At 36.7% G+C, this 27,299-nt stretch overlaps 1 long non-coding RNA gene across 2 annotated transcripts in view; it reads right to left on the reverse strand.

Moving 5' to 3' along the window:
• Window positions 1–6,428: 6,428 nt before the first annotated feature.
• The window catches only part of LOC113907698, a 97,732-nt gene continuing 76,861 nt past the window's right edge, over window positions 6,429–27,299 (reverse strand). For both annotated transcript variants that reach the window (XR_003515265.1, XR_003515263.1), the window contains exon 3: window positions 6,429–6,564. This is a non-coding gene — a long non-coding RNA (uncharacterized LOC113907698). The remainder of the gene's footprint in view (window positions 6,565–27,299) is intronic.

Raw genomic sequence — 27,299 nt, forward strand, 5'->3', positions numbered from 1 at the left:
CCACTCCACTCCAGTATCTTTGCCTGGAGAATCCCATAGACAGAGGAGTCTGGTGGGCTACGGTCCATAGCATTGCATGACTGAAATGACATAGCATGCTCTCAAAAATAGGTGAAAAATAAATTTCTGTTGACTTATAGTCATGGTTCAGAGAACAATGAGAAGTAAGCCAGAGATTATTGATGCTGCTCCCAGGTGTATACCTCACAGGACTTATAGCTGTGACTAAAAGGCTTAAAGGCAAGAAAAGCACAAAGTACTGGAGATTTTTCACTATTTGGCTTCCCATGTCAGTGTTAGCCAGAGGCAGTTAAGGTCACAAGCCTGGAGAATTAGTTGTGCAGACTTTCATGGCCAGAGGCCAATGTACAGACTGTCAGCGGAAGCTGGTAATGACTATTCCTAGTATATTTTGGTTAAGAGAAATGTCAAATAAGTAAAAGAATGGGTGATTTTAAATTCTAACTGATCTATATAAATACTAAATATGTAGACAAATCTGAAATATTTGCACTTATTTCTCATTGCAAAGATATTAACTTGCCTTTCATTTCCAAATAGAATAACGACTGCTTTATTTACAAATATAACAAAATGAAAAACCAAAAACAACTTTTCCTGCCAGTTCTACTTACTCTTCCATCTTTCCTTGCAGAGGTAAAGCATGCAGAAAATGTCTATCTCCCAGTTAATACCTTGGAGCTCCTCCTCCACAAACTACATCAAAAAGCCAAGGGTGTGGACTACAGAAAAACAAAGATTACATTTGAAGTTCTAGCTAGAAGGAACAAAAGCTGCCCTGGGGAGAAGAGTGAGTGCACATTGAAGAGTTTAAAAGCCATGGGACCTGAAGGAGGTGAAAGGACATTGTTAAGCCTGAAGTAGCTCCAGGACTTCCCCAGGTGGTCCAGGGGTTAACACTTCACTTTTCAGTGCAGGGGTGTGAGTTCCATCCCTGGCTGGGAAGCTCAGATCCCACATGCGGCATGACCAAAACAACAGAATGCAGACAACAGAAGTAATATTGTAACAAATTCAATAAAGGCTTTTACAAATGGTCCTGCTGCTGCTGCTGCTGCTAAGTCGCTTCAGTCGTGTCTGACTCTAGCAACCCCATGGACTGCAGCCTACCAGGCTCCTCCATCCATGGGATTTTTCAGGCAAGAGTACTGGAGTGGGGTGCCATTGCCTTCTCCAAAAAATGGTCCACATCAAAAATAAATAAATGCAATAAATTTTCTTAAGGGAAAAAATAAAACTGAAGTAGTTTCTAAATTATATAAGCACTCTTCCATGAACCCAGGGTGACCAATTAAAGGGAGTCTGACAGCATAAGCGCTTCATCAGTTAGACACTGAGCTCTTCTACACAAAGACAGACAAAAGTGTGTCCCAGAGATCCAGAGATTTCCTCCATGGTACTCATAGAGGTGAGGGTACACAGAAGATTGACCGACCTAGAAACTCATAGATCCCGGCAAGGAACATGTAGTTTAGATGTGCCCTAAGTAGGTTGCAGGTTCAACTCCAAACCAAAGACAAATCATGAGGTGGGGTCAAGAGGAATATTTAGGATTTGGTGGGAAAGCCTAGAAACTGAATGGAAAAAAAGTCAAACACAGGTCTGAAGGTGCAGCTAAGAACCAAGAAATATTTAACCAGAGACAGAAAACCACCATGGAGTAAAACGTACATAATTCTAAACTAATTTTCATAGTCCACTTATGCATGCAGTGGTTTGGGCTCCATGACATCTTAGCAATGACACACAAGATATTGATCACTTTGTCTAGATTTATCTCTGATGGGATCATCAAAAGGATAAGAGACATTTTAATAGGCATGAAGAAAATTCTCCTAAGCATTTAAACAACCTTTCCGACAAGGCAGGTGTATGCATGTGTGTGTATATAGAATTCAACTCACTCAAGAGGATAAGTTAGAGGCATACCTTAGTCACAAATATTGTGTGGTAGCACTAAAATGTCACAACTTGTACAGTGAGGATACACTTGTACAATGCGTACAACTTAAGGATACACATGTATAATTTGTACAACTTGAAAATAGTACCCGAATAAAATATAATTATGTAATGCATGAATGCATGCTCAGTCACGTTTGATTCTTTCTGACCCCATGGACTATAGCCCACTAGGTTCCTCTGTCCATGGAATTTTCCAGGCTGGAATACTGGAGTGTGTTGCCATTTCCTCCTCCAGGGGATCTTTCCTGACAAAGGGATCCAACCTGCATCTCTTGTGTCTCCTGCATTGGCAGGCAGTTTATTTACCACTGTGGCACCTGGGAAGCCCAATAATGTCATGGATACATGATTAATAATAGTACTTACTGCATACATTCAGGATACCAAGCTTTGTAATAGGCATTTTATAAGCATTTTATATCAGGTTTCTAATGATTTTTTTTAATAGTTATTATTACTCCTGTTTTACCCATGAGGAAAATGAGGTTCATAGAGGAGATGTGATTGCTCCAGATAATGAAGATTGTAGGTAATAGAGCTGGGATTTTACATAGGCCTTTCTGAATCTGAAACCCATGATTTCTTTACTACATTATAGCAGCATATCTAAGGAGTCACCTTAGTCCTCCAGACCTGTGGTAAGACATAAAATCTGTCCACAGTTTTTTGCACTTCAAATATTTATCCAGGGTACTCAAGATCACAATGGAAACTTGGAGAGAAGAAGCAGCATCTTAGGGGAGCTAGGAAAATTGTAAACACCCCTCACATCACACATCAAAAATAAAATGTTTTTGCAAGTCAACCATTGGAGAACGGTTTGGCAATTCCTTCAGGGCCATACTTGGCAAAGTTCCCTCTAGGAATTCTTTCCCATGCTGTATTCGCTTGAGAGAAATGGATAGATATTCATGGTGATGACGCTATTTCTGAGTTGAATCTGAGCTGACCACAGAGGTAACAGAGAATGTGTGGGAAAAGCTTTGTGTGATTAGGGCAGGAGGAGTCATCATATTTGCACTGGAAGCCACTTGTCTGTTTGTTGCTGACACTGCAGTAAAAGCAGAAATAGGCTTTATTTCTTAAGGAAGAAATCTTCTAACATATAGAGCTGGACGAAAGCAAGCAAATAACGAAGGAGAAGGACACACATCTTCTTCGAGAACACAGGAGGGAAAATTCTCACAATAGATTTCAGCAGCTCCTTACAGTCCATCTATAGGCAAAGATATCTCAGAGGAGGGATATAGAATCACTTGTGAGCAAAACAGTAGCCATGCAAGTCTCATTTCTACCAATGTCACCTTCTGTTGCTATGACAGTACTTTGACTCCAATTCAGCTTCACATCAGCCAAGAAGCTAATGAAAGCAGAGATGCCTACAGCTCCATTTTCTGACTAGACTTTTTTTTTTTTTCCAACTTAATTCACTGAATATTTTCTATTTAACCACTGTTAATTCACAGTCTCACACGTTAACAAACACTTCCTGGGCAGAATCGACTAGTGAAATAGAATCTAGATTCTTCCCTCACCTCCAAGGTACTGAGTAGACAAATGAAATTCATTAAATTATGACATGAATTAACAAATGTATCTATTACCTTAATTAGAGTAACTTGAGGACTACAACAATAAAGTACCTGTTTTTTGGTCTCCAACTGTTCATTTGATTTTTTTTATTAGGGTTAGTTTTCTGTCTGTGGATGAAAACTCAATATGATCTATGCCATTTCTGATCACTCATAGGCAGTATAATTTCCTTTTCTCAGTTCTGCTTATAAAATATGTATAAATTCAGTATTTAAAAGATTCCGACTTGAGAACTCCAGTTTCACGACAGTGATATAGAGCTTGAAAGAACATTATTTCTATCCTTACAAAAAGAAAAAAAGCTGAAAGAATTCTGCAAATATTAACAATTTTTTTGCACCTATTAGAGAAATGAAGTTTTAGGGAATCAGTTTGCAATCTGGAGAAAGACAAAGGCTTACAGTGGGAAACAGAACCTGATCTTGAATATAGTGAAGCTTGTGCAAATATAATATTTGGCAATAAAATATCCACAAGTTCCTTTTAAAAATTCTCTTATTGATAAATTGACAAATCTATTACAAGTGAACAAATTTAATCAAGATTTAATGGATTTCATTGCTCCTTTTCAAATTCATTATTTACATGTATAATAAACCTAGACAAATAAAAATTACTTTCTGCTACTTACAACTTTATAAACCTATTAAAGTTTTGATTTTAACTATCTTACTTCTCATGCAGCCTGGTCATTTACTAATTTTGTAGACTCAATAATCTTGATAAATAAAACACATACTATTGTCTTAGATACATACTCAAACATTTCTTCTACTATTACTTCCACCTTAGTTTTAATTATCCATATTAACTATAATTTGTATTCAAAATAACTACTTGCACTTTACAGAGAAAATTGGGACATAAGTATTTGATAATTGTCATACAAAGCATCTTGGTAAACCAGTAAGACTCAAAAGCACACACAATATGTTGACCTACCTACATCCACATCATTTTAAAGTGGCAACCATGAAAATATTCAATAACATGATCCATGGGAATAAGCACTCTGAAACATCACAAAGTAAAAAAGCAAATATACACACACACACATAAGAACATAATCAACTAATTACTTGGTGATCAAGGTTTTACTATTCTATATCACTTGGGAAGTTTCTGATTATTAAAACAACACCCATGAATTACCTTCATTTAATATTAGTTTAGAATCTTAAATTAACTAAGGGTCTTGGAAATTACATTTAATCCCATATGCTTCTAAATCACTCTTTATATACACTATTTGTATAATTATAAATAAATTTAGTTCAATGAAATTTAATAATATTCAAAATCATGTCATAAACATTATGTAGAAATTATCTTAACTGATAGTAAGCCAATATACTAAATTTAACAACTCAACAGGTTAACTAGTCTCTTAGTGAAAATACAAACCTGATTTTCAAAAAATTTTATGTTGTACTCTATATAGCTAAGGGCTTCCATGATAGCTCAGTTGGTAAAAAATCTGCTTGCAATGCAGGAGACCCCAGTTTGATTCCTGGCTTAGGAAGATCCACTGGAGAAGGGATAGGCTATTCACTCCAGTATCCTTGGGCTTCCCTTGTGACTCAGTTGGTAAAGAATTTGCCTGCAATGCAGGAGACCTGGGTTTGATCCCTGGGTTGTGAAGATCTCCTGGAGAAGGGAAAGGCTACCCACTCTAGTATTCTGGCCTGGAGAATTCCATGGACTGTATAGTCCTTGGGGTTGTTGCCAAGAGTCAGACATGACTGAGAGACTTTCACTTTCACTATATAGTTAAATATTATATTAAATCAGTATAAATATTAAAGATTTATTAAATGTTAACCCAATATGATTTGTTCAAAGTTTTAACCTTTCATATCGATTTGTATTCTTACATACAACTTCTGAGCTAGTATATTTTATAAAATGCAATCTCTTTTCAAAAGGCTATCACATTTAAAGATTTAGATGTTTATTTTCTAGGTATTTGGTAGGGATTATTAGATTTGTCGATGTACATAATAAAGTCTATGTCCTAGTTAGAATATAGCTTGTTTTTTAGTAATAATAACAACATTTAATAATATGTATAGAAGTGGAAAAATATTTCACACACACACAAAAGAGTGAAGGTTTTTCTGACTTATAGACATATAAAGAATTCTTAGAGTTACATTTTGTCCAAACTCAGACATGGACCAAAAATAAACACTGAACACAAAATTAACTGGATTAGCTTGCAAAAAGCTGTTCTCATTTGTAGTTGACAGGAAATATTTTCTTAATCAATTTGACTTCACAAATAAAGAAAATAGACAAAATAAGCAAAAATACATTAACAAATGATTCTCTCTCTTGTCCCTCATCCAACAGAAAATCAGTGCAGTTCAATTCAGTCACTCAGTCATGTCCGACTCTTTGCAACCCCATGGACTGCAGCACGCGAGGCCTCCCTGTCCATCACCAACTCCCGGAGTTTACTGAAACTCATGTCCATTGAGTCGGTGATGCCATCCAACCATCTCATCTCAATAGGCATCTATTATCCTAATAGACACCACCAAAATATTCAGACAATAAAACCAGATTTCCAACCCTTGCTGCCAGTCATGGGGAATAACATACTGGTTATTAAGTAAGGTGCTTAATAAGGTGCTCTCTATATATGGTTGAGACCAACTCAATATTCTGAGACAAGACACAGATTCATTAAGTCTCTGTTGTAGAAAGAGGCATAGCAATGACCATGACTAAGGCAAGAGAGGGAAGGAATAATAAACTTATATATCAACAAAAACAAAATATTAGAATATCAATAACAACAAAACAATAACTAAATAAATGAAATGTCAACAAAAGTAAAGGGCTAATCCTACCTGGGAGTCAGCTCTGAAAGTCAAGAAAACATACCTGAGCAATAGCTGCTGTGAGGTGCATACAGTCACTGCAGTTTAACTGTCTCCATCAGCTAAATCCACTTGGAATACATCAGCATCTTGGTGAGTTCTCCAAAACCATCAAATTAAAATAGAAAAATTAAAATTTAAACCACAGTTTTCATACAAATATTGAAAGAACATGACAATTTTTTAAACTCAGTTAATGAAATAAGTAAAGTGATAAAGTAGGTTTTAAGAACATTTGAGGAATCAGGCATTTACAAGTACTAGTTTTAAATAAGATTAGAATAAGATTGTTAAAAATAAAATCAATGACATACAGAACAGTAAAACTATAACCTTTGGAATTCTCTTTCCAACTGGACAGAAATGTGCACGTTGACATGTAACTGCTCAGTATGTGGGCTCTGAGCAATTAGAACACTGGTGTATTCACCTAGATAATTAAATAATCTTCCAGTGTGCCTTTAAAAAAAGCCCCAGGATGGTATGTACACTCCGCTGTCTTATTTCCAAGTTTTTGATAACTTTGCTAAACACTATAATTCAGTCTTTCTAGTTAGTGGCCATTTGCATATTTTATTTTCAAAATAGTATGTAATAACATTCTTTTTAAACTGACTAAAATTGGAATGTGTTTCTCAATATGTTCATTTTTATATTCTGAAATGATTACTTATATTATCTGATTGTTCAAGATTTCATCTTGTACACAAATCATTAAAAAAAACTGAAGAGTTTGAGACAAACATTGCTTTAAATTTATTTCAATTTGAATTATCACACTTTTCTAACCCAAGAGACATCAATGTGTCCTTCTTGGGACATAAAAGTAATTACTGTAAAACCTATAAAAATAAAATTTACTGATCACACAATTTGATATACACACACAGTCTGCCAGAATCTTTGATATATATGTATATATGTAGATAACATTGATATATATCTAAATATATACCCAAAATTCTGGTAAACATTATGTGTGCTTGTATTAGTCACTCAGTTGTGTCCAACTCTTTGCCCACCAGGTTTCTCTATCCATGGAATTCTCCAGGCAAGAATACTGACATCATATGTACATGTTATTTAGATATGTAAGTATGATATATACATACATCAATTATACATATAAAATTAGTTTTAATATATAAATTTAGGTGTTTAGTATAGTTCTATATATTTATATATCATCAATTTTGTGTATTCATATAAATTTAGTATATAGATTTAGTATATTTACAAATATTTAAACTTAGGAGTTTCATGACATTATTTAATACTCTTATTATACATTTAACACTAACCTTCACTTTCGTCATTTTCTTTCATTCAAAATATTGTAAATCAAATGTAGCCAAGAATTTTCAACTATTAAAGCACAATATATTCACAAAAATTACTTTGCAAAGGTAACTCCTCCTCTCATTGTTAAGTGTCTGTTTCTGTCATTTATGTCTAGGATGTTTAAGAAACAGAGAAAGAGATAATCCCTGGAGGTACTATCCGTAATGAACATTTGACATGTTTCACATATCAGTTTCATTACTTTGTCAAGAACATTATTCTAAAACAATAGAATCCTGAAGAAAATCTCTTGCCTCTTTAAAGAGAACAGATTCTGAGACAAAAAGAGCACACAGAGAAGGAATATTAATCTTTATTTCTATTTTAAAAAGCAATTGTTTTCTCTTATCTCAAACTCACATGCATAGAAGGATGTGCTTCCATAAATAACTACTTTTTGGAAGGTGATTTCTATATTTGTACTACTATCCTACTATCCTTTTATTCTTCCTGTTCATTTTACGAGAACTGAATAAACAAAAATCAAGTAAAAGTAAGGGAATTTTGTCTATCAATTTCCTAATTATTTTATATATATTTGCTTGTATTTCAGGATAGACATGCCCATGGTTACTTCCTGAGAATAATGGGAAATTTGCTTTAGGCTGTATATTGGCCAGTAGTCACAAGTTTAGATGAGAGGGGAGAAGGTCTTTCCTGGTGGTCCAGTGGTTAAGACTTGGCACTTCCACTGCAGGGGCTGTGGGTTTGATGCCCGATTGGGGAAATAAAATCCCACATGCCACATGGCCAAAAAAAAAAAAAAGAGAAAAAAAGATAGATGAGGGAGGAGGAAAGAGGAGGGAAGTTATTAGTTAATCTCTTATGCCCTGGTAGAATTCTTAGAAAGATGGAGAGGGGGTCAGCTGGGCAGGGAAGAACACTTTATGTTTGATTCATAATAAATTGCTCTTTGAAGGTTTTATACAAATCAAAATTTAAAAGAAATGGAATAAACTAGATTAAATAAATTAGAGTTAGAGGTTTGCATGCTTTCCTATGGTTGGTGGAAAACTGCTTTTTCTAAGCAGTGCCGAGACTTTATTATAAGGTTGCAGAAAGCTCATTAGGCAAGACATTCTTGGAATCTCTTTTTGGTTTATAGCAATTAGCTGTTTGAATGCAGCCTTATTTTGTGTAGCAATTAACTTTGTGGAAAAATCCCCTGTCAAATTATCTTTGGACAGTATTCATGAAACTATTGGTGATTGTTTTTCTATAACTAAGTCTTTGTTAGACTTTGGCCCTTGTTGTTACAAAATGGTTTTTCCACATAAAAGAGCCAATTTCTCATTGTTATTGAAGTAAAGTCAGAGACTAGAAGGATGGGGATTACAAATGCATTATATATACATTTCCCTCCCTCTGGTGGGTTAGCTATGAAAAGCAATGTGGTAATCTGACTGCCACAAATTATCTTGTGACTTGTCATTTAAAAACCACTCCCTATGCATGCTGTTTCTAGAAGAGGGAATCCAAAAAGTGTTCTTTTGAACACTGAGAATTTAATTCATATTCATGAATCCTCAAAAATTACTTCTAGGTTATTAAGATTGATTGAGCTTGATCCTCCCAAAGATGAGGGGCATACCTTCTAATTACTGAGACATTCAGTTATAAAAGAATGTCATTTAACTATCCATTTCCATATATTTCTTAATTTTTATCTGTCAATATGTAGTTATTGACTTTTATCTATCAGAGCTGATTCTGGAATATCTATTCACAATATATTCATATAATGTCTACCCACAACTACTCTGTGGTAGAGTAGTAACTACTCTACTCATAACTACTACAACTCTTAGCCTGTTTCTTTTTCTTTTACTACCTTTGCAATTATGACTCCCAGACAGGGACATGGCTACTACCACATTGAACCAGAGAAAGACATGCTATGAGGTCATTTCCTTCCAGTGGGAAGCAATGGAAAGCATACAGGTCCACTTCAAGTGAACTTCAGAAGGGAAAGGAAGACAGAAACAGAGCTAGGAAACAAGATGCCAGCAGTCTTTTCTTGCAGCCTTGTGAATCACCCTTGGGTAGCACGTATGGAACTAAGAAACATCTAGATAAAATCATGAGGCATCTGTGGACATCGAAGCTACGGGCCTGTTTCTCAAACACCTTTTGTGTTGTACACACCTTGAAGAAGCCCAACAAGCCTAGACAGAAGTGGGCAGATGAATTGGAAGCTGTGTTTTTGGTTCCTGTAGTCTGCAGTGGGGTGAGGATTATTGGTGGTTGAAGTTCCCGCTTCTTTGGTCACAAAATGAGGAAATGCTAAAATGATAATAGATCCGTGGAGGATCGATGTAACGATGAAATCCAGTTTCAACAAATACAATTTAAAAGACAAGGACTTCCCCCAAATAGGCTTCTAGAATTATGCAGTGCAGCAGGGAGTGTCTAAAGAGGACCCCAGAAGCAAAGATGATCTTAAATAGAAAGCAACATATTGAAAATCAGATTGCATGCGGGTCTCCTTCCTCCCAGCTTTTCTGGTGGTTCAGTGGTAAGAATCCATCTGCCAATAAAGTAGAAACGTGTTTTATTCCTGGCTCAGGAAGATCCCCTGGAGAAGGAATTGGCAACTCACTCCAGTATTCTTGCCTGAGAAATCCCTTTGGCAGGCTACAGCCCATGGGGTCGCAAGAGTTGGACATGACTTAGTGACTAAACAATTCCTTCCTCCATAAAATTATGAGAACTCCATCTACCTGAACACCATTTAACAGAAGAACATGGGGAAGCTGAGACTGTGTATTTTTACGTTTATATTCAACACAATGCTCTGAAATGATAATTAATAAATAAATGCTCTGAAATAATAATAAATGAAATAAAATATGCAATTTAATACACGTTTTCATGTATAAATATGGATCAGTTTTTATCTTGACAATTTCACTCAAGTCCAAGACATTTCAGAAAGAAGGTTGTAACTAAAAAAAATTTGCAAACTGAAAGAGGTCAAAATACTGGCACATTTAAGAAGGCTCTTTCCCTCCTCAGTCACTGCTACTCAGTTATGTAGGGATCACGAGAAATGTTAAAGAAATTGTAGAAATGACTGGAGCTAACTTTCTTTTCTCACCTAAATGATAGTAGATGTAAATTTGTGATCTCACATATATTAATAAATAATATATGTGAAAAGTTTGGAATTCTGTGCATTTGGTAGAAGATAAAGGAAGAATTTTTTTATTTGAAAAATTTGTTTCAAAAAAATTCTAAAAGCCAAATTAATATATTTCCATTGCAAAAAATTTAGAAATACAGAAATTCACACAGTGGTGGTGACTTAGTTGCTAAGTCACGTCTGACTCTTGCAATCCCAGGAACTGTGGCTTGTCAGGCTCCTCTGTCCATGGGGTTTCCCAGGCAAGAAAACTGGAGTGGGGTGCCATTTCCTTCTTTAGGGGCTCTCCCTGACCCAGCAATCAAACCTAGATCTCTTGCATTGCAGGCAGATTCTTTACTGATTGAACCACCAGGGAAGCCACAGAACTTCACATATGAGAAAATAATCAATGGATATATGGTGTTGTAATCCTATTTGGAATTGTGTGGATGAGGGAGAAAACTATATTTTAGTTAATTTAATAATTAGAGCCACAAAATTACTGTCACTATTTTTTAGCTTTTCTTTATTCATATTTCAGGTAAATTTAGGCTCTTTTTACACAAGCCAATAATCTGTTTTGAGTTATTTTTAAGACTCTCTTTATGCAAGCCAATAATCTGTTTTGAGCTATTTTTAAGACTTTCTTTGTGTCTTTGAAAGTGCTTTTTGAGTATGAAAATTTATCCTCATCTCCATTCAGCTTAGCTTCTCTGTGATGAGTTAGTGCTGGATCTGCAGGTATTTCTATAAAGATGAAGTCGTAAGAGTCATCACTTTCAGAGGAGGAGACTGGTTCTGTAGGCCATTCAACTACTTATTGGAAGAGCTAGAGCCACAGCTGCTGTCTCCTGACCACCTGTCTGTGCCCTTTTCAGCACACAGTCCATTCAACAAGTTCATGAAATATACTTTTAAAGCCCAACCTAAGTTAGAACTTTTGGTTTAGAAGGATGAGCCATTCTTATCTCTGATGATGCCTGAGAAAATCTATCATCTCTGCTGTTGACTTCTGATGACAAGAGAAATCTGCTCTAAATTAGACCAAATACACTGGTATGCATGCTTCTTTGAAAGGTCAAGCTGATCTCAGCAAAGCTCCCAGTAGAGGTGAACCAGAGGACAACACTTCATGTCCTCATTTCCTTAAACCGGGTTGGGCAGACAGTATAAGAGGCTTTGTAAGTAGCTGAGAGATTGTCCCAAGGGAAGGTTCCTCCTTCAAACATTCTTTTTCTCTATCTTCTCCAATTCTTTCTTCCTCTGCTGTCTTCCTAGACCCTCCGCACCACTGCAGTCAAGTATCTTACTTTCATTAGAGATTATTACATGTCTCTATACTAACAGAGAGGAGGGCACAGCAACCCACTCCAGTATTCTTGTCTGACAATCCCATGGACAGAAGAGCCTAGTGGGCTACAGTCCATAGGGTCACAAAGAGTCATACATGACTGAAGTGACTTAACACACGTACTAACAGAAGAAACTCTTAAATTCCAAAATGGTTCCTCCAATAGAAACATGTGGATTGCAGATATCTTACTTCAACCCTCTGTACAGAAATAAGTAGTTTTCAAGTATAGACTTAAATATGGAAAGATTAAACAGATTATTTTTACTGGTATATATTAAACTGTGTACTTTCCTGCATATGCGTGTAATATACATGTGAACATTTTCACATAATTTCTTAGTTAATGTAACAAGTACCATAATGTATTGTTCTAATTAGAGATTGAAAAATGGCTAATGATATATATGTCCTTATTAAAAAGACCGTCTTTTTCATAGAAAAGTGATGAGAGGTTAACAGTAGATCCTGTCTCGGTGTTTTGGCTGTTTTTCTGAATAAATGGTATGCATTGATGTTTCGTTTCACTGCCTTCATAGTCCAAGCGCGAGGTAGCAGCAGCACCATTAGCTGTTAATTTTATTCTGAATATCATCACACGTGTAGTTCAATAAGCATATAAAGGGTAATTTTCTGGTCCTTAAATACAATATTTTCTTTAAAAAAAATCCCGTCATTGTTCTTTCCCAAAATGCTCTAAACATTCAAATGAAATAAAATACAACAGTACTTTGATGTAATTCCCATGTATAAACTTACTTCAATTTTTGCCTTGAGAAATTTTAAATTAATATACATTTAACTTATTAGTTATGCAAAAGCATTTTAATTAGCATGAAAGTTTCCCTGGTCATATTATATATATATATATATACACACATAAAACAACAGTGAAAATAATAGCAAGGGAGAGCAACAAACTCAAAACAACTTAAGAAAAAAGAAACGCGAAAAAAAACCAATTTATTCTTTGGCATAACTGGGCAAATCATCTTTAGCCTGACTAGACATGCAGACTTAAATAACGTCATTGGTATTCCATTAGCTTTCTTGGTGCTTAGCTCTGACCGTACGCTATCAGATTCAAGGCCAGTACAAATGGTCTTTCCAACAAAAACTCCACATTTCTCACTAGATGTTCTTGGCCTGTCTTGGCCCTTGTACTGGTCACTGTGTCCCTGGAAACAAGTTAAGGCACAGACTCAGAGTAAGAAAATAGTGTTACCAAAGAAAGAAATTTGGAGTACTATTACAAGAGGAAAGAAAGATGGATCATAGAAAGAAGACAATGTTGTTCATTCATTCATTTAATTATCATTTATTGTATGTCTATTATGAGCAAGACACAAGTCTTGACACTGGGAACTAATCAGTGGCAAGAACAAGCCCCTGGGTCCTATAGACATTTTCATTTGTGTAAGAGGATGGACAGTAAGCAAGCATTCAAATAATAATAGACTAGATGAGGCTAAGGTCCATGAAGACAAGAGACCAGAGAACAACAGACCACATTAAGTTCAATAAACTGGCAGAATTGTGGTGCTGGAAAAGACTCTTGAGAGTCCCTTGGACAGCAAGGAGGTCAAACCAAGCAGTCCTAAAGGAAATCAACCCTGATTATTCTTTGGAAGGACTGATGCTGATGCTGAAGCTGAAGCTTCAATACTCTGGCCACCTGATACAAAGGGCCGACTCACTGGAAAAGACCGTGCTTCTGGGAAAGACTGAGGGCAAGAGGAGAAGAGGGTGGAGGAGGATGAGATGGCTGGATGGCATCATTGACTCAGTGGACATGAGTTTGAGCAAACTCCAGGGAGATTGTGAAGGACAGGGAAGCCTAGCATGTTGCAGTTCATGAGGTCACAAAGAGTTGGACACCACTTAGGGACTGAACAATAAGTAGTATTCAGAGAAGAATTCACAATGATACTAAATGTACAGTCTACTACTATTTTTTCAGTTGTTAATTAAAATTACATTAATTCTAAAGTAGAAATATATTCTGCATGCATGCTAAGTTGCTTCAGTTGTGTCCAACTCTTTGTGACCCTATGGACTGTAGCTCACCAGGCTCCTCTGTCCATGGGATTCTCCAGGCAAGAATACTAGAGTGGGTTGCCATGCTCTCCTGCAGGGAATCTTCCTGATCCAAGGATCAAACCCACATCTCTTATGTCTCCTGCATTGACAGACGGGGTCTTTACCAATAGTGCCATTTGGAAAGAAGAAATATGTTCTACTAAGCCTTCCTTGGTGGCTCAGGTGGTAAAGAATCTGCCTGCAGTGCAGGAGACCCAGATTCGATCCCTGGATCAGGAAGATCTCTGGGAGAAGGGAATGGCAACCCATTCCAGTATTCTTGCCTGGGAAAGCCCATGGACAGACGACCTGGCAGGCTACAGTCCATGGAGTTGCAAAGAGTCAGACATGACTATGTGGCTAACAATTTCACTTTTCAAGCCTAAAACAAATTTTGAATACATGTGATTTGTAGTAAATTATATAGATTTTACTTCATGTGTGTATATATATGTTTGAGTGAGACAGAATTTAATATGAGAGTTCATATAACAAAAATTTTATTATGAATTTTATTTCTTATTAGTGAGTTACTTGTAATAATCTATCTGTGGAGGCTAACTTGTCTTTGTTAGAGAATAATATAACCACCTTTACATGTATCAACTCTGTGACTTGCACCAAAGTGCTCTCCCAAAGAAGTAAATTTTCAAAATATTACTGGAGTTTAATACCATTAAAAAGAAAATATATATATATAGTAAATTCATTTGAAGACAAAAATAAAATATTTAAATGATATTGTAAGCTTTAATAAATTTACTTGGGAATTTTTTAATATTTTTGATTTGCTGTAACGTTTTGAAAAAATTAACCATGAAAATCCATATAACACTTAGAAAAGAATATATTTTTTCCTTTGCCTTCTTTTCCAATATGATTTTAAAGGGCACTTATACCTAGCACATAAAAGATGTTCAAAAAGTATTTGTTGAACGGCTGAATGAATAGGTAAATCATGGCCTCCAGTTAAATCATTCATGGAAAAATATCTTAAAGCTTCCATTGAAATGTTTTGTTTTTTTCTTTTTTTGTTTTCATTTCTCATCTTAAATACCCAAGTAGGTCAGATATTCAGTTTACTGCTGCTGCTGCTGCTGCTGCTAAGTCACTTCAGTCGTGTCTGACTCTGTGCAACCCCATAGACGGCAGCCCACCAGGCTCCCCCATCCCTGGGATTCTCCAGGCAAGAACACTGGAGTGGGTTGCCATTTCCTTCTCCAGTGCATGAAAGTGAAAAGTGAAAGTGAAGTCATTCAGTTGTGTCCAACTCTTAGCGACTCCCTGGACTGCAGCCTACCAGGCTCCTGGTAGGATTTTCCAGGCAAGAGTACTGGAGTGGGTTGCCACTGCCTTCTTTGATTCGGCTTACTAAGGAGTAGGTAATGCAACAAATGATCAAAATGGCATTATAGAATGAGTTAAGAAAGTTTTATGATAATATTTTGCTCCTGGGATATTATTTTCATAGTGCCTTTTATGGGACTAAAGTACATTTTTGGTACTTTAATATTATTATTAATTAATATTTACTGAGAATTTACTATGCTGTCCTCTGTCCTTTACACGCATTAAAATATAAAATCTTCATAAAACTTTAAGAGATGAGGAAATCAAGTTACCCAGGGGCTAAATAACTTCACAACTCATTGGGTGAAGTCCAGTACAAAACTAGAGAGTAGGGCTTGAAAGTCAGTGATATTACGATTTTTTTTTTAATTCTGCCTCAATGTACCCAGTTTTTTAGGTAACTATAAAATAATATATAAAATATTGAATCTCACCCCCGAAAAAGTCCATATTTTCTTCCAGTGACAAAAAACCTTGACTTTACCCAAAAAAAGAAAAAAAAAAGACTATAGGATTCCTACTGAGTATGATTTTTTTTTTAATTTTATTTTATTTTAAAACTTTACAATATTGTATTAGTTTTGCCAAATATCAAAATGAATCCGCCACAGGTATACCTGTGTTCCCCATCCTGAACCCTCCTCCCTCCTCCCTCCCCACACCCTCCCTCTGGGTATGATTAATCATCTTAGAACTCCATAATATTTTAATAAACTAAAAAAAAATCTAATAAGTATTATATAGACTCCAAAGTCAACATTTAGCACATATTTGGAAAACACAAGAGCTCTTTTCTTTTTCTCGGTAGAGCAAACAAGTAGAACTTAATAATTTTCATCTTATTTCCATAGCATTTTTAACTGGTTTCTGCAGAATACTGCTTGCTGTTCATAAGATTTAAAGGTAATGTTGCATGGTTGTCATAGACATAGTTAAATAAATGAATTAAGAAAGTTTTCTGATGGCAGTGTTTTCCTGAACCTATAATATTTTATGGCTCTTTGTGGTCTGAGGTGAGATACCCTAGACTCAGATTTACATGTAGGTTTTGTTGTTGTTGTTGCTTAAGCTATTTCAAATGAGTCTCTTTAGTAGAAAAGAACAGAGACTATGTAAGATGCTCTTTACACTAACTTAAAAATTTGATAAAATTTAAAATGTCTGTTGAGCACTATGCTAGAAGTTTTATACTCGCCCTGTTTCATCTGAGAAAGATTTAACTCAGAGCCCATTTCACAGATGAGGAAGTGGATACTTTTGCAAAGTTAGCAGCAAAAACACACAGTCTGCCACATTCACACTTCAGAGCCCAAGTGTTGGATCTTTGAGCCCTACTGCCTTTCCAAATTTTTGAAGTAAAGGATCGAAGATTTTTATCACTGAATGATGATATGTTCTCAGATGTTGTTGAATGAAACTAAAGCAATATTTTCTCTGTAACTGGGTACAGAAGTTAAAATCAGTACCATTTATAGAGTGTTAAAAATTCAAGAACTAGCATGACTTGTATGTTCCTGTGAAACTAAGTTGTTGTTTAATCACTAAGTCACGTCTGACTCTTTTGCAATCCCATGGACTAGAGCCCACTAGGCTCCTCTGTCCATGGGATTTCCCAAGCAAGAATATTGTAGTGGATTGCCATTTCCTTCTCTAGGAAATCCTCCCCACCCAGGGATCAAACCTGAGTCGCATGCTTTGCAGGTGGATTCTTTACCACTGAGCTACCAGGGAAGCCCATGAAACTAAGAGGTAGAAATAAACAGTAAAAAAAGATAAGAACATAGACTTAATTAAAGAGAATGGCATTCCAATGTCAGCTCCCTAGGTAGTCAATTTGCTTAATATCTATGAGTCTTGACTTCCTTTTCCACAAGAAATGCAATTGAAGTTGAAATTGAAAGTCTCTCAGTCCTGTCTGACTCTTTGCGACCCCATGGACTGTAGCTGTCCATGGAATTCTCCAGGCCAGAATGCCGGAATGAGTAGCCATACCCTCCTCCAGGGGATCTTCCTACCCAGGGATCAGACTTGAGTCTCCTGCATTTCAGGGGGATTCTTTACCATCTGAGCCACCAGGGAAGCATACCTATATGAAGGATTTCTTGAAAAACTTAAACTTATGTACAAAGATTAAATGAGTATTTTGTGTACCAAGCACACACTAAATACCCAATAAACATGATGGTCACTCATCCCTCTTTCCTTTCTTTGCTGTGTATCTTGAATCCTTGTATATAGAATTTCTAATTTTCTTGAAATCCAAAGACATTGTTTTAATGATTAGTTAAATGTACACCACATTTCAAGTAAGCAAAGCACCCAAGTTATTTTATAAAATCCTCTAAAGCTGTGGTGTAGGTACTATTCTTATTGACAAAAAATAATATAAACGTTCAGTGTTAGTCATGCAGTCGTGTCTGATTCTTTGTGACCCCATGGACTGTAGCCCACCAGGCTCCTCTATCCATGGAATTTCCAGGTAAGAATACTAGAGTGGGTTGCAGTTTCCTTCTCCAGGAGATCTTCTCAACCCAGGGATCCAACCTGGGTCTCTTGCCATTGAAGGCAGCTTAATTACTGTCTGAGCCACTAGGGAAGTGTTTAATAGCATTATCTAAGGTTATTCACATGCAAAATAGGCCTGGATTTGTTAGGTAGTTAGAATAGGAAACAGGAGTGCAAAATGGCAGTGGCTAAAAGATAAGGAAGGGAAAAGCCCACAAAAATAGAACAAAGGAAGGTCAAAGAAAGGTACAAGGATCAGAGTGAGGACCTCAGGTAGAACAAACAGCACTCCTGGCTAGCGCAATTTACAGAGGGCAGGCCCAGGGCGGGAAGGAAAAAAAAAAAAAAAACATATAAAAAGAGAAGCCAAAGGGCCGGGTCTCTCTCTCTCCCATGCGTTCCTGTACTCTCCCTTTCTTCTCTTCGCATCTTTGGGTTGCCATTCCCTCACGCCTCGACGATGTATTTTCCTGCCATTTCTAAATAAAACTGAGCTGTAACATGGAGCTGTAACACTGATCTGTCTAAGAGCTATAACACGGTCTCTCCAAGAGCTGTGATGCGCCAAGGACTTTAATGTCCGTCGCTTCAAATCTCTGTTGTGATGAGACAGAACTGAGGAAATTACACTCACCTGACAGATTTGATATGTTTACAAAGCAGGCATTAATTTAAAAAATCTATCATTTACTAGCAGATATCTTACATACAAAACATATGAAAGACACATGTTAAATTCTGATTTCTTATTTCAGTATTTCCTAATTGATGAGTTGATTATAATCTAATAAAAAATAAACATAAGAATAATATTAGGCTAGTATGGATTTCATTTATGTGTATTCCATTTTGTTTTATTATCTGAAGCATCATTTTGTGGACAGCAAAATCTTTTATTACCAATTACCAATTTGTTTATGTAACTTGCTTATAAAATAGTCTTAGAAGTAAATGTTTACCTATTTATTTATAAAGATATACTTACCTACAATGTGCTGATGTTTATTATTACCATGTAAACTTTTCATTTCCCTAACCTCCTTTCATTTAAGTGTACATTTTTTTTTCTTTTTTTACTAAGAATAATCTTCCTTTGGTGATATAGTGATGAATAGTATTTTAACCCTTTCTTGGCTAGAAGAATATCATCCTTAGTCAAAGATTATACAAGCATGATCTTACAATAAAAAGTCTTGAAGCTAATTTTCTGGAATAGTTAAGACGTTAAATAACACTTTAGTGTATTAAAACAAGCATTATCTTACAATGCATTGTAAAGCAGCTAAGACAAAGTGGATTTTTCATCATAATCCTAGTATAGGATTGAAATAGAGTTTAATTTACATGGACTATTAAACCTTTGACTATTAAACCTATTAAATTCTTCTGTTTAGAATATTAACTTACTTGAATGTAGAAGAAATTCTCACTATGTTTCGAAATGCAATTATCCTACATGTCACCTGTTTTTTATAGCTCAAGTAGAATTAGTTTCATTGCTCTCCTTTAAAATGTATTTTTTTAATAGACAAGTTATATCATTATGACTGAACTTTTTCTCATAGATTTCCATCTCTTTAACAACGTGATATTTCAAACATACTTTGTTAGTTACCTCGAGATTTATTTATATTCTCTTTTTCCTTTTTATTCATCCAGATATAGTCTCTTTTTAAATTTTGAATGTTACCACATTATCCAAAAGTGAAACAAGCCTCCAATTCTACTGGCCACAAAGAGTAAAATGATAAAAACCTCTTGAAATGAAAACTTAACTAATTCTAGCATGGAAAAATATTTCAGTAATAATTTATTTCATTCCTTGATTTATAAAAAACTTTACTTTGACCCAGAATTTTAAACTTCCAATACCTTGAAAAGGATCACTTTCATACAGATGACATAAAATAATAAACATGCTTTCCACTTAGTCCTTGGGGGTCTAAGTATACAGTGTATATGAAATAGTATATACTTCCTCAAATTATAGAATGCTTCTATACCACTGGCATGGGCTTCCTTCATAGCTCAATTAATAAAGAATCTGCCTGCAATGCCAGAGACCCCAGTTTGATTCCTGGGTTGGGAAGATGCGCTTTAGAAGAGTACCCACTCCAATATTCTTGGGCTTCCCTTGTGGCTCAGCTGGTAAAGAATCTGCCTGCAATGTGGGAGACCTGGATTCAATCCCTGGGTTGAGAAGATCCCCTGGAGAAGGGAAAGGCTACCCTCTCCAATATTCTGGCCTGGAGAATTCCAGGTATAGTCCATGGGGTCACAAAAAGTTGGACACAACTGAAGCAACTTTCACTTTCACACCATTGGCAAAGCCATGTATAGATTTTGATATAAAATAAATCCTATCTTAAGAAACATATCTCATATAGAAAAAGTAAAGCAAACTATATTGTGTTATTTTGGTGTTAACTTTAATTAGCAGTATGAACTTATATAGACATTTCTTATTACTATTATAATGCTTGTGGGTTATTGGGTTATTCTTCAGCAGTTACATGTACATTTCACCCCTAACTTTTCTGTAACTTTTTGAAAAACAGAGGCCAGCTTTTCCATATTTACTGGATTCTTTTATTCCCACCACAATTCTTTGCACTTTGAAACCACATCTTATTTAATACCTATAAATACATTTAACACAGATACTATTATTGTCCCCACTTTACAAATGAATAAGTTGATGCCTTTCTTAGGCTAGGTCACTTGAACAAGCTTGTAAGTAGCAAAATGAAGACTTGGACTCAAATCTATCTGATTTCAAAGCCAGTCTTATTTTCCTTCTTTATCACAATAATTTTCACATACTTCCCAATATTGTCAATGGATCACAGAAAATCAGAGCCATACTTATTTTCTCTTCTAGTATCAGGGAACTTGTTAGTCTAAAAATGCAACTGTAGAGTCTGAGGTTATTCTTCCTTCATTTTCTCCTCCTTTCTTCCTTATTTCCTTCCTACCGTCAACCAACATTTGAGCGTCTGTTGTGCTAAATACTGTGCTAGAATGGACAGATTATTTTTTCTAGATGGGATCCACTCGGATTTGAAAATGATTCACAAGATTTAGAAACAAAGCACCGTGTACTATAGGATCATTCATAAAACATTGTTCCCTTGTGCAGAGGTTAGATTATCTTAATCAGACATTCAAATTTTAAATTGTTTGTAATAGCAGATGTTTGGTTTCTGCACCTATTGTTCACAAGCATTTTGTGAACAACTGCAGCAAAATATCATTAATTTTTAAATGATTTAATGTTAGGGAAAACATTAGTGCAAGTGTCATTCATTATTTTCTGTGTGTTTTGCTTTGAGTATATCATAATATTAGCTATCACTTGTACTCTCACTGTATGCCAAGTAGTGGGGACTTTATTATTCTTGTTTCACAGAGGAAGACATTATGACTTAAGAAGCAATTTCCCAAGATTTCACAGCTAGAACATGGTAGAACTGAGATTTCAGACATGGTTGTCTTTGCCAAAGTGGGCACCCTCATCTACTGTCCTGTTCAGTGCTAATGTGGGGAGTTGAATGTGGGGAGCTACTGTGGGGATCTACACTAATGGAGCTTTTAGAACAGTAAAGTAAATTCTTTATTGTTAAAGAATTTTCAATTATCTAAATAATTCCAAAAATTATACTGTTTAAGCAGATGGTATAACTCTGTAATAGAATTAATGTTTTCTCATTATACTTGTAAATTTATAAGACTAAATATATTGGTATAAATGCACTTTCAAAAGACCCACAATATGATTAGATTATTTTTCTGTCCTAATGAAACTGGGGCTTTGAGAGGCTTTGTTGTGGCACATAATAAAGCATATAAGGCTTTATTGTGGCACATTTGTCATAAGTTATTCCACATTTCTCTTTGGAGACTGAGTCTTATTTATTTCAGGAGAGAATGAGACTCTCCTTCTCACTGACTAGTAGATTATTGTGTTCAGTTTTCTGAAACGGCAAAGTATCCTGTGCCATAGTAGTCACTGTGAGAGAATGCTCTAAGGAGCTTTTGGCTGTTTCCACTGTTGTTTCTATTTAAATTGTTTCCATTTAAATTGTAGCAGGAGGCTCTGATAGGTACTTCCCTGGTGGCTCAGACAGTAAAGAATCTGCCAACAATACAGGAGACTGGGGTTCAATCCCTAGGTCAGGAAGATACCCTGGAGAAGAAAATGACAACCCACTACAATTTTGTTGCCTGGGAAATCCCATGGACAGAGGAGCCTAGCAGGCTACAGTCCATGAGGTTGCAAAGAGTTGGACACCACTGAGCAACTAACACTTTCACTTTTTTTTCAGGACAGTCTGATTAGCCACCAGATCTTAGAAGTTGTTAAGGTGTTAATGGCTTATTTCATTAAAGCATCTTATAGAAAATTGGAATACATACAAGTAAAATTCCTTGATATTTTTACGAGATGATTAGTTTCTTAGCAATCTTTATAGTCATCCCTAAACTCACATTTTGGTAACTTTTTCCCAAATAGGTAACATAATATTTTCCAGATATACCAAGGTCTTAAGGAGTGAGTATGCCCACACACAGACTTGTTGGTAGTAAGAAATTCTGATTATTTGGGCCAAGATGTGACAACATATCCAAGACACTATCTTTTGTGCTGTCTCTTTGGGCACTTCTGGAGTTTTAAAATTATCTTGACCCATCATTAGATTGACTAGTTTTCTGTGGTTATGGTTTCAGTGTGTCTGCCCTCTGATGCCCTCTCGCAACACCTACCATCTTACTTCGGTTTCTCTTACCTTGGACGTGGGGTATCTCTTCACGGCTGCTCCAGCAAAGCGCAGCCTCTGCTCCTTACCTTGGATGAGGGGTATCTCCTCACTGCCGCCCCTCCTGACCTTGAATGTGGAATAGCTCCTCTAGGCCCTCCTGTGCCCATGCAGCCACCACCCTTTGGACCCGGGGTTGCTCCTCCCGGCCACCACCCCTGCCTCCGGCAGGAGATAGCTCCTCCCGGCCGCCGCCCTTGACCTCGCTATGGTTTTTCCAGTGGTCATGTATGGATGTGAGAGTTGGACTGTGAAGAAAGCTGAGCGCCAGAGAATTGATGCTTTGAACTGTGGTGTTGGAGAAGACTCTTGAGAGTCCCTTGGACTGCAAGGAGATCCAACCAGTCCATTCTGAAGGAGATCCGCCCTGGGATTTCTTTGGAAGGAATGATGCTAAAGCTGAAACTCCAGTACTTTGGCCACCTCATGTGAAGGGTTGACTCATTGGAAAAGACTCTGATGCTGGGAGGGATTGGGGGCAGGAGGAGAAGGGGACGACATAGGATGAGATGGCTGGATGGCATCACCGACTCCATGGACGTGAGTCGGAGTGAACTCCAGGAGCTGGTGATGGACAGGGAGGCCTGGCGTGCTATGATTCATGGGGTTGCCAAGAGTCAGATATGACGGAGCGACTGAACTGACTGACTGACTGACTGACCTATCATTTATGGATGTGAGAGTTGGACTATAAAGAAAGCTGTGCACTGAAGAATTGATGCTTTTCAACTGTGGAATTGGAACAGACTCTTGAGAGTCCTTTGGACTGCAAGGAGATCCAACCAGTCCATCCTAAAGGAGATCAGTCCTGGCTGTTCATTGGAAGGATTGATGTTGAAGCTGAAACTCCAATACTTTGGCCACCTGATAGGAAGAGCTAACTAATTTGGAAAGACAGTGATGCTGGGAAAGATTGAGGGAAGGAGGAGAAGGGGACGACAGAGGATGAGATGGTTCAATGGCATCACCGACTCAATGGACATGGGTTTGGGCAGACTCCGGGAGTTGGTGATGGACCAGGAGGCCTGGCATGCTGTGGTTCATGGGGTCTCAAAGAGTTGGACACGACTGAGCGACTGAACTGAAATATTCTAAGTGGAGGGGATTCTTAACAATAGCCTTTCGAAATGTTTCAAAGAGCTTCTAAAAGAAGCTGTAAAAGACAAGGTTTGATAGTGGTTCTTTTTTTTTGCAATGTCTTACAAAGAATCTTTATCTGCCTCAATCAAGCTTAGAAATTTGTGAATATTCTGCCAATTCCATTCACATATTACACATTACCATGTGTAAAATACATAGCTAGTGGGAACCTGCTGTACAGCACAGGGAGTTCAGCTCAGTGCTCTGTGATAATCTAGAGGGGTGGGAGGGTGGCTCAAGAGGGAGCGGATATATGTATGTGTATAGCTGATTCACTGTGTTATACAGTAGAAACTAACAGAACATTGTAATTATACTCCAATAGTAAATTTGATTTTTAAAAAAGATATTTGTGAATATGAATCTTATCCAAAATTTCACAATGATATCTCACTCCTCTGTAGGAACTATGAAAACTGTGAAGGTTATAGTCTGCATGAAACAAGCTGTCTGCAAAAGAGCATAAGATTCTTCTTCCAAACCAGTGAGAGATACTGATATTTTGGTGTTCACATCACAATTTTATATATACAGTTCTCCTTTATACTGAGTCATGAACATCTAGAAGATTGAAAAAGACTTATTAAGGCCATGCATGCATGCATGCTCAGTTGCTAATCATGTTCAACAACTCTTTGCAACCCCATAGACTGCAGCCCGCCAGGCTCCTCTGTCCATGGGATTCTCCAGGTAAGAATACTGCAGTGGGTTGCCATTTCCAGAATTCTCCAGGGGATCTTCCCCACACAGGGATCGAACCCCCAACTCTTAAATCTCCCGAATTGGCAGGTGGATTCTTTACCACTGTGCCACCTGGAAAGCATTAAGGCAGTGACTTTGCCTCATTTTATCTTTTTCTATTGTTACTGCTAGAGAAACTTTTACTAGAATTATGAATTGCATAAAGCTAGATTCTTGTAGCTGAGGACACAAAACATTTGTAATAGCAGACCAGAATAAACCTGAGTCAGTTGCTAAGTAAGGGAGGATTTTCAGGATGATTTGATACATATAAAATGCTTAGAAATATATCTGATGACACTACTAATGGTTTTTGATGGATGCTGTGGTTTTACGAAAGAACTATTTCTTTTCTGTTAACTCTGGGGCAAATTCTGAAAATGTAGATACTTGCTTTCTAAATCTATTTCTTACAACAAAGAAATAGCTTTGTAAATGTTTAGTCTGTTTAGCTAAGCAGAAATACTAGTTTACAGTACAGGGATTCACAACTAGAGCTCTTTTTTGTTTTTGTCATGGTTACTGACCTATTGTTATTATTATTTGTTTTTTTTTTTTTTTTTTGGCCATGCCACCCAGCATGTGGGATCTTAGTCCACAGAACAAGGATCAAACCTGCATCCCCTGCATTGGAACCAGAGTCTTAACCACTAGACCACCAGGGCCAGGGAAGGCCCAAGGTTTGCTTTGCTTTGGTTTATGGCTTGTTTTATAAGTTATAGAATTTAAGTGTGGTTATTTCAACATATCAGTTGTAAGAACAAAGCATTGTTTTCTTCAAAATTGATCTTGTTCTGAAATTAATTCCAAACAATACCTATAAAGAAATATTTTTTTGGTCATTTTTAGTGCTATTTTGTATCTTAAGGTTAAAGATTCTGAATGTACCTTTCAAAATAAATTTGTGAAAATTTCACTTCTGAAAAAAGCAGCATTTTATATTCACATCATCTGTTTCTGTGTTGGAAGCAGAAAGCTGAGTACAAGAAACAACTGTTGAAAATCAACAAATTATACTTGATTTCAGAATAAGACTTTTCTGAACCTATCAATCAAAATTCTAAGAAAATATTTGTCACATATTGAAATACTCATTAGAATTTGGACTATGTCTTCAATTTGAAGCCAACTCACCACTTTCATATTAATATATTAATAACTGCTATATGCAGGTCAGGAAGCAACAGCTAGAACTGGACATGGAACAACAGACTGGTTCCAAATAGGAAAAGGAGTACATCAAGGCTGTATATTGTCACCCTGCTTATTTAACTTCTATGCAGAGTACATCATGACAAACACTGGGCCGGAAGAAGCACAAACTGGAATCAAGATTGCTGGGAGAAACATCAATAACCTCAGATATGCAGATGACACCACCCTTATGGCAGAAAGTGAAGAGGAACTAAAGAGCCTCTTGATGAAAGTGAAAGTGGAGAGTGAAAAAGTTGGCTTAAAGCTCAACATTCAGAAAACAAAGATCATGGCATCTGGTCCCATCACTTCATGGCAAACGGATGGGGAAAACAGTGTCAGACTTTATTTTTTGGGGCTCCAAAATCACTGCAGATGGTAACTGCAGCCATGAAATTAAAAGACGCTTACTCCTTGGAAGGAAAGTTATGACCAACCTAGATATCATATTCAAAAGCAGAGACATTACTTTGCCAACAAAGGTCAGTCTAGTCAAGGCTATTGTTTTTCCAGTGGTCATGTATGGATGTGAGAGTTGGACTGTGAAGAAACCTGAGTGCCGAAGAATTGATGCTTTTGAACTGTGGTGTTGGAGAAGACTCTTGAGAGTCCCTTGGACTGCAAGGAGATCCAACCAGTCCATCCTAAAGAAGATCAGTCCTGGTGTTCATTGGAAGGACTGATGCTAAAGCAGAAACTCCAATCCTTTGGCCACCTCATGCGAAGAGTTGACTCATTGGAAAAGACTCTGATGCTGGGAGGGATTGGGGGCAGGAGGAGAAGGGGACGACAGAGGATGAGATGGCTGGATGGCATCACCGACTCGATGGACATGGGTTTGGTTGAACTCCGGGAACTGGTGATGGACAGGGAGGCCTGGCGTGCTGCAGTTCATAGGGTCGCAAAGAGTCAGACACGACTGAGCGACTGAACTGACTGACTGATGGGCTACAAGGTGGCGCTAGTGTTAACCAACGCATTTGCCAACGCAGAACTTAATCTAATACTATAGACACAGATTTTGAAATGGTTTTATAGAGTTGAAACAATTAATAACATAGAAATTATATATCTTTGAGACACAAATAAGTTATTTTGTATAAAATAGACTAGTGCTCTTTAATTTTTTTTTTTTTTTTGGCTGTGCCTGGTCTTCATTGCTGTGCAGGCTCTTCTGTAGTTGTGATGAGCAG

The sequence above is a fragment of the Bos indicus x Bos taurus genome, chromosome 17 (assembly GCF_003369695.1).
Source record: "Bos indicus x Bos taurus breed Angus x Brahman F1 hybrid chromosome 17, Bos_hybrid_MaternalHap_v2.0, whole genome shotgun sequence".
NCBI classification, from domain to species: domain Eukaryota; kingdom Metazoa; phylum Chordata; class Mammalia; order Artiodactyla; family Bovidae; genus Bos; species Bos indicus x Bos taurus.